Genomic DNA, 12,390 nt, shown 5'->3' with positions numbered 1-12,390 from the left:
GATTCGGACGACGATCACGCTAGCAAGTAGGATTGAGTGTTAGTGTGAGCTCCTCGAGATGGGATTAGTGTAGGAGTAGAGTCTTAGCTCTGAACATCTTTTGTTTCATTTGGGACAGGGTAGTTTCCCACCTATAGCTTTTTGTGTGGTTTCTTTACGAAAATCACAGAGAGTTGGTTGGACTTAGGAGGTCTTATTTTCCGACCATTGGGTCAGCTTATTCTCAATTTTGAGGGATGGTGTTGCGGACACTTCACCTTTTCATTTGGTTTGTATATATTGTCTACGGGCGTTGCACTTTTCTTTCCGTCACTGGAGGTTACTCGTGACGAGGTTGCTACTTACAGCGGGGGGCTGTTTATATATTGTATATTAGTTCTATTGCTTTTCGCTTTTGGGTTTTATTTAATTCAGCATTGTCTTAGTTATTATCAAAAAAAAAATAATCACGTTTTTCCGCATTAAGTTTACTTTTGGTTACTAAAGTGACGCCACCGAAATCGGGGTGTTACATTGTGGTATCAGAGCACGGTCGAGTCTTTCGGGAGTTGTTGGGGAATAGGTCTTCTGTGTAGGTTGTGTGACTCTGCAAAGAGTGAAAATTGATTGTCTGCAAGCGATTTTTCGCTTAAAAATTGATTGAAGTTATTGCTTACTCATATTGTATAGTGATGCTAGATGCTATCTTATGATGAGTACTGACTGTTTGCTTCTTTTAACAGAACATGGTGAATACCAATCAGTTAGCGGAGATGATGGCCACTATGGCCCAAGCTATGACAACACAAGCAAACGATAATGCGATGAGACGTGCTGCTGAGGAGGCACGTGAACAATATCAACGTCAAAGAGAGGTAACTCTCGACCAGAACAAGGGCCTCAATGACTTCAGGAGGCAAAACCCACCTAAGTTCTCTGGTGGTACTGATCCAGACAAAGCCGATCTCTGGATTCAGGAGATAGAGAAGATATTCGGCGTACTGCAAACTGTTGAGGGTGCCAAGGTGGGCATGGCGACTTATCTTCTGCTAGGAGATGCTGAGTACTGGTGGAAGGGCACCAGGGGAATCATGGAAGCCAACCATGAAGAGATTAACTGGAACTCGTTCCGGACCGCATTCTTGGAGAAGTATTTTCCAACAAGTGCCCGGGATGAGAGGGAGGCGCAGTTTCTGACACTCCGTCAGGGGAGTATGTCTGTACCGGAATTTGCTTCGAAGCTGGAATCTTTGGCGAAGCATTTCCAATTCTTCCATGACCATGTGAACGAGCGCTATATGTGTAAGCGTTTCGTTAATGGACTGAGGCCGGATATTGAGGACTCAGTGAGGCCACTGGGAATCATGCGATTCCAATCATTGGTGGAGAAGGCCACGGAGGTGGAACTGATGAAGAACCGGAGGTTAAACCGGACTGGAACTGGAGGGCCGATGAGGTCGAGCTCTCAGAATTTTCAGAACAGAGGGAGGTTTCAGAATAGGAGGCCGTATCAGCGTCCTGCTGGTAGAGGAGCTGCTTCGGGATCTTACAGACCCATGGTGGGTGCTGCTGGTGGTTCAGGAGGTCAGACTCAGAACCTGGAACTGATTTGCTTCAAGTGTGGGAAGTCAGGTCATTATGCTCGTGATTGTTCCGACACGAGGCCTCAATGCTACAACTGTAACAAACTGGGGCATACTGCGGCACAGTGCAAGGTACCAAAGGTGGAACCAACCGTCAACACAGCTCGAGGGAAGCGTCCTGCCGCGAAGGCGAGAGTCTACACCATGGATGGTGAAGATGCTGAGGGAGTCGATGGACTGATTAGAGGCGACTGCGAGATTGACGGTAACCTTCTATCCGTACTTTTTGATTCCGGTGCAACGCATTCTTTTATCTCTAGAGAGTGTGCAATCAGATTAAGACTTCCTATTACTGCTTTGAGCTTCGATCTGATAGTTGCTACTCCTGCCAAGACTCTACTTGCTAATTCAGCATGCATGTATTGTCCGATAACATACAACAATAGGATCTACCAAGCTAACCTAGTATGCCTAACTCTTAAGAACCTAGATGTTATCCTAGGAATGGATTGGTTGTCTCGCTATCATTGTCTTTTGGACTGCAACCGAAAGAGAGTGGTATTTCCTGATTCGGATCTTTCCGAGTATCTATCTGCCAATCACATCAGCGTCGCTTTGAACGAGGGATCTCAGGAGTATTCTGTTTTGCTAAGCTTGGAGAGCAAAGGGAACCCAGAAGTTGGCAGTATTCCAGTGGTGAAGGAATTCACGGATGTTTTTCCTGGCAATGTACCTGGATTGCCGCCTGTACGCGACATTGAATTTGCTATAGACATCGTACCGGGAACGGGGCCGATTTCGATTGCACCATATCGTATGGCACCTGCGGAGCTAGTGGAATTGAAGTCCCAACTCGAAGATCTTCTGTCGAAGGGATTCAAACGACCAAGCGTTTCACCTTGGGGAGCGCCAGTCTTATTGGTGAAGAAGAAGGACGGGAAGTCGAGATTATGTGTCGACTACCCACAACTGAACAAAGTAATTGTCAAGAATAGGTATCCATTACCTAGGATTGATGATTTGATGGATCAACTGCGAGGAGCTACAATATTCTCGAAGATCGACCTGAAGTCGGGTTATCATCAAATCAGGGTCAAGACCGAGGATATCCAGAAGACGGCATTCAGAACCCGTTATGGACACTATGAGTACTTAGTGATGCCATTTGGGGTGACAAATGCACCGGCAATATTCATGGCTTATATGAATATGACTTTCCATACATTCTTGGATCGATTCGTCGTGGTGTTTATCGACGATATCCTGATCTACTCAAAGAGTGCTGAGGACCATGAGGAGCACTTGCGACAAGTTTTACAAGTGCTGAGGGAGAAGGAGCTGTATGCCAATCCTTCCAAGTGCGAATTTTGGCTCGAAGAGGTAAAATTCTTAGGCCATGTGATCTCTAAGGAGGGAATAGCTGTGGACCCAGCAAAGGTAGAGACCGTATTGTCATGGGAGCGGCCAAAGACAGTGACGGAGATAAGAAGTTTTGTCGGTTTGGCGGGATACTATCGCCGTTTCATCGAGAATTTCGCGAAGATAGTTGGACCTTTGACTCAACTGACGAGGAAGGACCAACCTTTTGCATGGACTGAAGCGTGCGAAACTAGTTTTTAGACGATGAAGGAACGATTGACGACGTCACCTATACTCGTCTTACCGCAACCGGAGGAACCTTATGAGGTATACTGTGATGCTTCGCATCAAGGTTTGGGATGTGTGCTGATGCAACATCGGAAGGTGGTTGCTTATGCTTCAAGACAACTGAAGGTGCATGAGAAGAATTATCCAACTCATGACTTGGAACTAGCTGCAATCGTATTTGCGCTGAAGATTTGGAGACATCACTTATATGGATGCAATTTCACAATATTCAGTGATCATAAGAGCTTGAAGTACTTGTTTGAGCAGAAGGAGCTGAACATGAGGCAGCGTCGGTGGATGGAATTTCTCAAAGATTACGAGTTCACCCTGCAATATCATCCTGGAAAGGCGAACGTAGTTGCTGATGCCTTGAGCAGGAAGATGCACATCTCGGCGATGATGGTTAAAGAGCTACAACTGCTGGAGCAATTTCGAGATTTGAGCTTGGATGTGAAATTATCCGAGGGAGAACTGAAGTTTGGGATGATCAGAATTACCAATGGACTGATGGAAGAAATCCGAGACCAACAGTTACAAGATGAGTTTCTGCTCGGGAAAAGGAATTTGGTAAGTCAAGGTAAAGACCCAGAATTCAAGGTAGGAAGTGACAATATCCTACGGTGCAAGGATAGGGTTTGTGTACCTAACGACCCTGACTTGAGAAGATTGATTATGGATGAAGGTCACAAGAGCAAGTTAAGCATTCATCCTGGAATGAAAAAGATGTATCAAGACTTGAAGGTGAATTTTTGGTGGCCAGGAATGAAAAGACAAGTGGCTGAGTATGTAGCTGCATGTCTGACATGTCAGAAGGCAAAGGTGGAGCATCAGAAGTCTTCAGGTATGCTACGAAGCTTGGATGTGCCAGAATGGAAATGGGATAGCATATCGATGGATTTCGTCGTGGCTTTGCCAAGAACTCAGAAGGGATACGATTCTATTTGGGTAATCGTGGATCGACTGACTATGTCGGCTCATTTCGTACCTGTGAGGACTACGTACAACGTGGAGAAACTATCAGAGATATATATAGCGGAGATTGTACGACTTCACGGAGTACCGACAAGTATTGTATCCGATCGAGACCCGAAGTTTACATCACATTTTTGGGGAGCTCTTCAAGAGGCTTTGGGAACGAGGCTGAGACTAAGTTCTGCTTATCATCCGCAGACCGATGGACAGACTGAGAGAACAATTCAGTCGTTGGAAGATTTGCTACGCGCTTGCGTGTTAGACAACAAGGGCAGTTGGGATACCTTATTGCCATTGATCGAGTTCACATACAACAATAGTTTTCATACGAGCATAGGTATGGCACCGTATGAGGCTTTGTATGGCCGCAAGTGTAGAACACCTTTGTGTTGGTACCAAAACGGAGAAAATCTGTTGGTAGGACCGGAACTTCTGCAACAGACGACTGAGAAGATCAAGCAGATCAGAGAAAAGATGAAGACTTCTCAGAGTAGACAGAAGAGTTATGCCGATCAAAGGCGCAGAACTCTGGAATTCGAAGAAGGAGATCATGTATTTCTGAGAGTTACTCAGACGACGGGAGTTGGTCGAGCAATCAAGTCAAAGAAGCTTACGCCGAAGTTTATTGGACCTTATCAGATCACTCGTCGAATTGGACCAGTCGCTTATCAGATTGCACTACCTCCATTTCTATCAAACATTCACGACGTATTCCACGTGTCACAACTGAGGAAATATATTGCGGATCCGACACATGTTATCGAGCTGGATGACATTGAGTTAAAGGATGATCTGTCTTTCGAGACACCGCCAATTAGCATTGGTGACACCAGGATAAAGCAGTTGAGAGGGAAAGAGATCGAGTTAGTGAAGGTCATATGGAACAAAGACACCGGTGATGCGACGTGGGAGCTGAGGGAGAAGATTCAAGAACAGTATCCAGAACTTTTTACTAACCCTTAAGTTTCGAGGTCGAAACTTTCTTTTTGGAGGGTAGTAAAGTAAGGCCCGAGTTTTAAGCTTATGCTAAGTGAATAAACTTCTTATTCACGATTAGGGTTGATGTAATGTGAAGGGAAACCTGAACGAGAGTTATTTAAATGAAATATATTTATGAAGGAGAAAGTTCAGGAAAAGTTCAAGGATTTCATTAGGATCGATAAAAGTTATAGCACGATCGTTTTACGCTTAAACCTAGGTCAGAAACCCTAGTATATAGCTAGAATTCACTTTTAGGCACGTTGGCAGTTAATTCCAAAAATCTTCAGAGTAATATTAGAATTTCTCTTTTTCCATATATCAACATCGTTTCGAGGCGAAACTCTAGGATCTACGAACGTCCGATTCCGATCATCGGAAGTTTGCCGAAACCGAATCCCTGGTTTTTCAAAACCCTAGAATTTCTCGACAATGAAGACTTTTTCTATTCAGAGCTTCAAATGAATATTCTACACGCGTACACCCATTTCTCTCGATGATTTCAATCTTTCTTCAAAAGGAAGTTTTCTATTCCGACATTCGATGCAAAAAGCAACTTATCGGGTAAAATAGTTTTATACCGATTATGCATTAGTTGCTAAAAATACAAGGAGACCTCATTTTAGTTTTGGAATTCTTTCGCCAAAACATATCTTTTAATTCCCGGAGAATGACGCCGGAAAAATCAGATTCGCGAAACTTTCATTTTCCCGCGAATTACCATTTTCTATATATAGCCAAGAAAGGAAGAAAAAACACAATTTTCCACCATTTTCCCCACCCAAACTCGCGGCCAAGAACAAGGAAGAAGGAGGAGGTGATTTTGTTCAATCTTTGCTTGATCGTTGATCCGATAGTTTCTACTTCAAGGCTTCGAGGTATAGTCGCTAATCCTTACCTCTGATCGCTTTTTCCATAGCTTTTCTGTAGAGTTTTCTGAGCTGATAGTTTATGGGTTTTTGCAAAACTATCCTGAAAATTTCATTTCTGATTCTAAACCTCTTCCTTATGTGCCCAAGATCACTTCTGCCGGGTTAGATTTTCCGTTATGTCGCCGGAATTCTGCCGGAATCAATTTCAGCCTAAAATACCCATTTTTAGAGTTTTTGGGGTAAAGCTTCGATCTTTAGGCTGAGAACTATCGCTTTAGCTTAGTGCTAGTAGGATTAGTTGTCATAAACGTCGTTAGTAACGTCCCTGCAAAATTTAGTTTTTGGGATTTCAGTTTTGAAATTTCTAAGTTAAAAATCTTGACCAAAATACCCCTGCGACAGTTTTTGATCCGATAATTTTTCCGAGTTCAGAATACCCTTAGTTACGGCTAATGATAGCATAGGAACCAAGTTTGATCGAAGAAAAATCGAATCCCACAATTGTGAAAAGTGGCCGAACCTATTAAGGGGGAGGAGGAAAATTTCCTTTTCCGAAAACTTGTCCTTTCGCGCTAGTTTATCGTACCTTAGAGTATAGATTACTTCGAGTAACCTTAGTAAGTATCGATAGCTTAGTTTCCGATAGATTCTGATAGTATTCTGTGGTTTCATTGTAAAGGTGCTTTTGAGGATTTCTCTGAGGAACAACACTTTGAGTGCGAGGAAGCGCTTGACGATCATTCTGGAGAACCTACAGGTGAGGGCTTCTCACTGAATCTCTAGTTAATGCTTAGGGTCGATGTTATCGACATTGTTTACTGTTTATGCACTGGATTGTGTGTGATTGGAAAATGTTTTCTGAGGCTTCGGCTGACAATGTAGATGATGCATCTACTGAATGTTTTTGATGAGTGAATGACATGCTAAGTGCTAATTGGGTAATTTAGGATGTGTGGTGCATGCCTTATATGCTAAGTGCTATGTGGTTATTGCTTAAAATATTGACATATGACATGTTGATTGATTATGATGAGTTAATTCTGCTTTTGCACTATAATCTGAGATTCTGAATCGTGAGAATAGCGGGCAGGTCATGCCGATTTTTTATTTGAGAGTTTGGAGAAAGTTTGAAAGGACGAATGAGATTCGGGCCTGGTTGTGGTGTTGTATGGATTGAGACATTCTCTGGAGTCATTTGGGGATTAGGAGATCCCGAGAACTTATAGGAATTGCGATAAGACTAAAAAGGATATTATTTTGAAAAGAAAATTCATAAGACATTAAACAACCTCTAAATCTTTAAGTAAGGGTAATAATCTCGAAAGGAGGCTTTGGATGCAAATCATAGTTTTGGAAAACGAGAAGTGTCGTCGGATCCAAGTGTTGAGTCTGCTGTTGTTGTGCTGTTGGAGCAGCGTTTGTTGTTGTGCTGTTGGAGCAGCGTTGGTTGTTGTGCTATTGGAGCAGCGTTGGTTGTTGTGCTGTTGGAGCAGCGATGTTGTTGGGCTATCCTGGGGATAAGCCCGGGAAACCGTTAGTTTCCGAGAGTATGATACTCTGTGCTCGTTGAGCAGTTGTGACCATCGGATTGAGATGAGTCGGATGATTTGGAGATCATCGTGGGTATGTGTTGTTGTGAAGTGAGTCTTTTGTCGCAGAATCGACTTTACCTTAGGGTAAGCTTTTAGAGACTTTAATTTACCTAGAACACGTGGCGACGTGTCAAGTGAGATCGGAGACGTTGTTTGACTAATCATCCTGCATCCATGCAACATTAATGGGGTATTAACACAGGACGTACTCTGGACCTCGTCGGATTCCAAAATGGTCATAAGACCCGGATTTCCGTGATAGAGCGTCTGTAGACGTCTCTTGTAGCAGACCTACGGGTTACGGCTGATCTGACTACCGTTGTTGTTGGAGTAAGAGGCACGCGGGCCGAAATGGTCCCACCGTGGCTGGTGCTAGGGCTGATCCGTTGATGTCCATCCGTTCCGGATTGCATGTTGGTTGACTGGGTTAACCTGCATATCATTTCATGCAACATGCATACTGACTTAGTTGATGAGTGTGATTGCTATTTGATAAACTTATTTGGAACATGTTAAGTGTTTTCATTGTCGTTTATATTAGTGTGAAACATGCAACCCTAGGAATGACATCTCTAGCTATAAGCCTAAGTGGCTATCTATTATTTGTACCTATTGAGTTTATTATCTACATAGTTCTTTAGAGTTGACCCTCGCGTCTTCTGTGTGTGTTTTGGCGGACAACGCCTTTTGTCAGATGAATATAGTGGATTGGTTCACCATAGTCCACCCTTCGGGGGGGATCAGATATGAGATGATCGATCAGGACGACCCCGGGTCGTGGGTGGTTGACCCCGCAAGCCATCGAGCGACGTATTCGGGGCGTATCATGGAGGACCACGTGGATAGTGGGGGACTCTTGAGGTCAGGAGTGTTGAGGCGATGCTCTATCAGCTTCAACTTGCCACCGGGCGTTCACTGTGGACCAGGTCTCAGAGGAGCACCGCCGCCACCGTCATCTTCAGAGGAGGAGGATCCCTCAGAGGAGATTCCAGTGGGAATGCCTTCGGCAGGGTCTAGTGCACCCTCCGTTGCGATCATTGATGATCAGGGTTCGGGCCCTAAGCCCGTGAGTCCAGCATCGGAGCGCATCGCGATAGCGAGCGGAGGACGGAGGATGTACCTAGACTTAGTCGTTCTGGATTCAGATTCGGACGACGATCACGCTAGCAAGTAGGATTGAGTGTTAGTGTGAGCTCCTCGAGATGGGATTAGTGTAGGAGTAGAGTCTTAGCTCTGAACATCTTTTGTTTCATTTGGGACAGGGTAGTTTCCCACCTATAGCTTTTTGTGTGGTTTCTTTACGAAAATCACAGAGAGTTGGTTGGACTTAGGAGGTCTTATTTTCCGACCATTGGGTCAGCTTATTCTCAATTTTGAGGGATGGTGTTGCGGACACTTCACCTTTTCATTTGGTTTGTATATATTGTCTACGGGCGTTGCACTTTTCTTTCCGTCACTGGAGGTTACTCGTGACGAGGTTGCTACTTACAGCGGGGGGCTGTTTATATATTGTATATTAGTTCTATTGCTTTTCGCTTTTGGGTTTTATTTAATTCAGCATTGTCTTAGTTATTATCAAAAAAAAAATAATCACGTTTTTCCGCATTAAGTTTACTTTTGGTTACTAAAGTGACGCCACCGAAATCGGGGTGTTACATTGTGGTATCAGAGCACGGTCGAGTCTTTCGGGAGTTGTTGGGGAATAGGTCTTCTGTTGTAGGTTGTGTGACTCTGCAAAGAGTGAAAATTGATTGTCTGCAAGCGATTTTTCGCTTAAAAATTGATTGAAGTTATTGCTTACTCATATTGTATAGTGATGCTAGATGCTATCTTATGATGAGTACTGACTGTTTGCTTCTTTTAACAGAACATGGTGAATACCAATCAGTTAGCGGAGATGATGGCCACTATGGCCCAAGCTATGACAACACAAGCAAACGATAATGCGATGAGACGTGCTGCTGAGGAGGCACGTGAACAATATCAACGTCAAAGAGAGGTAACTCTCGACCAGAACAAGGGCCTCAATGACTTCAGGAGGCAAAACCCACCTAAGTTCTCTGGTGGTACTGATCCAGACAAAGCCGATCTCTGGATTCAGGAGATAGAGAAGATATTCGGCGTACTGCAAACTGTTGAGGGTGCCAAGGTGGGCATGGCGACTTATCTTCTGCTAGGAGATGCTGAGTACTGGTGGAAGGGCACCAGGGGAATCATGGAAGCCAACCATGAAGAGATTAACTGGAACTCGTTCCGGACCGCATTCTTGGAGAAGTATTTTCCAACAAGTGCCCGGGATGAGAGGGAGGCGCAGTTTCTGACACTCCGTCAGGGGAGTATGTCTGTACCGGAATTTGCTTCGAAGCTGGAATCTTTGGCGAAGCATTTCCAATTCTTCCATGACCATGTGAACGAGCGCTATATGTGTAAGCGTTTCGTTAATGGACTGAGGCCGGATATTGAGGACTCAGTGAGGCCACTGGGAATCATGCGATTCCAATCATTGGTGGAGAAGGCCACGGAGGTGGAACTGATGAAGAACCGGAGGTTAAACCGGACTGGAACTGGAGGGCCGATGAGGTCGAGCTCTCAGAATTTTCAGAACAGAGGGAGGTTTCAGAATAGGAGGCCGTATCAGCGTCCTGCTGGTAGAGGAGCTGCTTCGGGATCTTACAGACCCATGGTGGGTGCTGCTGGTGGTTCAGGAGGTCAGACTCAGAACCTGGAACTGATTTGCTTCAAGTGTGGGAAGTCAGGTCATTATGCTCGTGATTGTTCCGACACGAGGCCTCAATGCTACAACTGTAACAAACTGGGGCATACTGCGGCACAGTGCAAGGTACCAAAGGTGGAACCAACCGTCAACACAGCTCGAGGGAAGCGTCCTGCCGCGAAGGCGAGAGTCTACACCATGGATGGTGAAGATGCTGAGGGAGTCGATGGACTGATTAGAGGCGACTGCGAGATTGACGGTAACCTTCTATCCGTACTTTTTGATTCCGGTGCAACGCATTCTTTTATCTCTAGAGAGTGTGCAATCAGATTAAGACTTCCTATTACTGCTTTGAGCTTCGATCAGATAGTTGCTACTCCTGCCAAGACTCTACTTGCTAATTCAGCATGCATGTATTGTCCGATAACATACAACAATAGGATCTACCAAGCTAACCTAGTATGCCTAACTCTTAAGAACCTAGATGTTATCCTAGGAATGGATTGGTTGTCTCGCTATCATTGTCTTTTGGACTGCAACCGAAAGAGAGTGGTATTTCCTGATTCGGATCTTTCCGAGTATCTATCTGCCAATCACATCAGCGTCGCTTTGAACGAGGGATCTCAGGAGTATTCTGTTTTGCTAAGCTTGGAGAGCAAAGGGAACCCAGAAGTTGGCAGTATTCCAGTGGTGAAGGAATTCACGGATGTTTTTCCTGGCAATGTACCTGGATTGCCGCCTGTACGCGACATTGAGTTTGCTATAGACATCGTACCGGGAACGGGGCCGATTTCGATTGCACCATATCGTATGGCACCTGCGGAGCTAGTGGAATTGAAGTCCCAACTCGAAGATCTTCTGTCGAAGGGATTCATACGACCAAGCGTTTCACCTTGGGGAGCGCCAGTCTTATTGGTGAAGAAGAAGGACGGGAAGTCAAGATTATGTGTCGACTACCGACAACTGAACAAAGTAATTGTCAAGAATATGTATCCATTACCTAGGATTGATGATTTGATGGATCAACTGCGAGGAGCTACAATATTCTCGAAGATCGACCTGAAGTCGGGTTATCATCAAATCAGGGTCAAGACCGAGGATATCCAGAAGACGGCATTCAGAACCCGTTATGGACACTATGAGTACTTAGTGATGCCATTTGGGGTGACAAATGCACCGGCAATATTCATGGCTTATATGAATATGACTTTCCATACATTCTTGGATCGATTCGTCGTGGTGTTTATCGACGATATCCTGATCTACTCAAAGAGTGCTGAGGACCATGAGGAGCACTTGCGACAAGTTTTACAAGTGCTGAGGGAGAAGGAGCTGTATGCCAATCCTTCCAAGTGCGAATTTTGGCTCGAAGAGGTAAAATTCTTAGGCCATGTGATCTCTAAGGAGGGAATAGCTGTGGACCCAGCAAAGGTAGAGACCGTATTGTCATGGGAGCGGCCAAAGACAGTGACGGAGATAAGAAGTTTTGTCGGTTTGGCGGGATACTATCGCCGTTTCATCGAGAATTTCGCGAAGATAGTTGGACCTTTGACTCAACTGACGAGGAAGGACCAACCTTTTGCATGGACTGAAGCGTGCGAAACTAGTTTTCAGACGATGAAGGAACGATTGACGACGTCACCTATACTCGTCTTACCGCAACCGGAGGAACCTTATGAGGTATACTGTGATGCTTCGCATCAAGGTTTGGGATGTGTGCTGATGCAACATCGGAAGGTGGTTGCTTATGCTTCAAGACAACTGAAGGTGCATGAGAAGAATTATCCAACTCATGACTTGGAACTAGCTGCAATCGTATTTGCGCTGAAGATTTGGAGACATCACTTATATGGATGCAATTTCACAATATTCAGTGATCATAAGAGCTTGAAGTACTTGTTTGAGCAGAAGGAGCTGAACATGAGGCAGCGTCGGTGGATGGAATTTCTCAAAGATTACGAGTTCACCCTGCAATATCATCCTGGAAAGGCGAACGTAGTTGCTGATGCCTTGAGCAGGAAGATGCACATCTCGGCGATGATGGTTAAAGAGCT

The sequence above is a fragment of the Lotus japonicus genome, chromosome 2, assembly GCF_012489685.1.
Source record: "Lotus japonicus ecotype B-129 chromosome 2, LjGifu_v1.2".
NCBI lineage: Eukaryota > Viridiplantae > Streptophyta > Magnoliopsida > Fabales > Fabaceae > Lotus > Lotus japonicus.
The sequence above is the reverse complement of the archived record's forward strand: the minus strand, read 5'-3'. Positions refer to the sequence as shown.